The sequence below is a fragment of the Podarcis erhardii genome, assembly GCF_964252035.2.
Source record: "Podarcis erhardii genome assembly, chromosome: 9".
In the NCBI taxonomy this organism is placed as follows: Eukaryota; Metazoa; Chordata; class Lepidosauria; order Squamata; family Lacertidae; genus Podarcis; species Podarcis erhardii.
Genome location: NC_138512.1, coordinates 55,814,955 through 55,817,780, shown reverse-complemented (window position 1 = coordinate 55,817,780; position 2,826 = coordinate 55,814,955). Strand labels below are relative to the sequence as shown.

The following is a 2,826-nucleotide window of genomic DNA, read 5'->3' as shown; positions in this document are numbered from 1 at the left end:
CTGAAGCCAGACTGAAATGGATTTAGATATATTCAGTCTCTTCCAAGCATTCCTGAAGCTGGACCGCCACCAACCTCTTAAGCACCTTGCTCTCTGTATGTGGGTCCCCCATGCACATCTTGTAACAACTAGAAGACATGCATTCAGTGTTATGGGAACATGTCTGTGGAATTCCCTCCTGAGATCAGACAAGCACTCTGCTTGCTGAACTTCAGGCACATGGCACAGACATTTTAAGGTAATGCTCCAGCTTATCTGAAGAAGTGTGCATGCACACGAAAGCTCATACCTAGAACTAACTCAGTTGGTCTTTAAGGTGCTACTGGAAGGAATTTTTTATTTTGTTTTGGCTCCAGCTTATGTTTGGTTTTATGCTGAACATTTATTGTTTTCTTCTCTGTATGGTTTATTTTTATATACACTGCTTAGAAATGCTAATGATTATGCAGTATAAATGCCTTAAATAAATAACAATGGACAGTGATTTAATTTTTACATGTCCATCTACACAAACAGTTTGCCCTCCTTTTGGCCTTCCCTCTTTCAAAAGTTAGGTATTTTAATTGATGTCAATGGGAGAGCGAAAGAGCAATCCCATGCCCAATTTCCTAGGAGTAAGCCCAATTGACCTCAGTGGAATTTGCCTTTGAATATCTATGCAGAATACTAAGACAGATGTTTACTCCCAGCTAATGGATTCAAATTGCAGCCTAGTCACTTAATTCTTTTACACCCTATTTTTCATCAAAGGAGCTTAAGATGGTGTTTATGGTTCTCTCCCTACACCCCATAGTGACATTTGATCCTGGCAACAACCCTGTGAGGTAGGTTTGGCTAAGTGACTGCCTGGCTCAAAGTCACGGAGTGAGCCTCGTGGCCAAGTTGGCACTAGAATCCTGCTCTCCCCCAGGTCCTAATCTGACACTCTAACCACTACACCATACTGTCTCTCAGCAATTCAGCGAGGCAACCAAGTTTATCGTTCCAATATCTTCCTCAGAGACAACTGAGGAAAGCTTTCACTGTTAGGTTCGAGGAACGCACTTTCCTTCCCTAGATAAGACGAAATCTTAGCAAACTACACTTCGCGTGCTTTAAGACCCAGGAGCGCCCTCGTGGTCTGCAGTTGGCGAAGCCGACAGGTTTCCTAGCGGAATGTCACAATGGACTGCACCACCGAGAGCTGGCAAGGGGTGTGGGGGGGAAGAGAGAGAGAGAGACTTTTTAAACATTATCTATATGAAAGATATGCGATGCACTGAATCCACAGTGCCGAAACATGAGTAAGTGGAAGAGATTTATTTTTTTTAAAAAAAATAATCCGCTGCAGGGGGACCGACTTAGCTCAGGGGCGCGCGCCGAACTCAAGCAACCGGTTTCGAGGCATTTATAAACCGGCGAGAGAAGTTGGGCGGTCCAGCTTCCCCCTCACCTTTGTCTCACTTCGAACGAGCCCAGGGTCTAGATTGTTCTGCAAACTGGCGGTATGAATGAAATGACGTCACGCCCAGCCGAATGCCCGCGAAAGAGGCAGAGCGCGGAGCAAGAGGGAGAGCAGCGCGGCGGAGGGGGCGCTTCGCCATTATGCCGGCCCACGGGCTGTAGGCGTGTCCTTGGCGGCGGCTTAAGTAAATAAATATCTTTTTTGCAGGTGAGCCTACCAGCGCCAGATCACCACCAGCTGAACAACAGCAGCAGCATTCCAGTGGGATAGATTTCCAAAGGCGTTTTGCATTTTAGTCTTGCAGCTTTAACTACTCATCCTTACTACCCACCCCATACACCCCCGAGGAAAATCGCTTTAAAGAACGCTGACACATGTACATAGTACTTCTGCCAAAGGCGATGGCGCTTTCCCTTCATGACATGCAGAGCTTCACCTGTTGATTTATGCATAGCAAATCCATGTCAAAGTAGAAAGAGCACAGACCTGGCTGGCTAGGATTCTTTTCTGGCCAATAGCCAGCCCTGTCTCGCTCCTGTATACCTGAAGGAGTGTCTCCACCCCCATCGTTCAGCCCGGACACTGAGATCCAGCGCCGAGGGCCTTCTGGCGGTTCCCTCATTGCGAGAAGTGAGGCTACAGGGAACCAGGCAGAGGGCCTTCTCGGTAGTGGCGCCCGCCCTGTGGAACGCCCTCCCATCAGATGTCAAAGAGATAAAGAATTACCTGAGGTTCAGAAGACATCTTAAGGCAGCCCTGTTCAGGGATGTTTTTAATATGTAATGCTGTATTGTTTTTAATACTGATTGGGAGCCGCCCAGAGTGGCTGGGGAAACTCAGCCAGATGGGCGGGGTATAAATAATAAATTATTATTATTATTATTATTATTATTATTATTATTACTATCATGGGCAAGATGTTTCATCTCACTTTGGTGATCAGCTAACGTTAGTATTGTGTGGTTTTTTTTGTGTGGTAGGATATATGCTTCAGCCCCCTTCAGGTTGGATTCAATTCATGGAATAGCCAGGCTATTTTCTTGGTGAGGTAATGGCCCTCTGTGTACCGGCCATTAAGGTAACAAAGGAAGTGGCTCTGTGGCAGATAACAAAGGATGTCTCCCTCTCACCTTGCTGGTAGTAGTTAGAAAGACAAAGGACAGAGTGGAGTTATGTGAGCTAGAAGCTGGAAGAATGCAGGCTGGGCTGCTGGGAGACACAGCTATGCCCGATTTCTGTTGGAATCCAAGGCTGTGGCCAAGGGAGAAGCAAGACCCTCTTGGGTGTTAGTGTTGTGAGCCAATCCATCATAGGCTCAGGTTGTATATATACAGTGGTACCTCAGTTTAAGTACTTAATTCGTTCCAGAGGTCTGTTCTTAA

General features: G+C 46.4%; 1 long non-coding RNA gene across 1 annotated transcript; it reads left to right on the top strand.

Moving 5' to 3' along the window:
• Positions 1-1,223: 1,223 nt before the first annotated feature.
• Positions 1,224-1,922, top strand: LOC309350506. The gene is made up of 2 exons (XR_014160447.1): positions 1,224-1,283; positions 1,652-1,922. It is a non-coding gene; the product is annotated as an uncharacterized lncRNA (long non-coding RNA).
• The last annotated feature ends 904 nt before the right edge of the window (positions 1,923-2,826 follow it).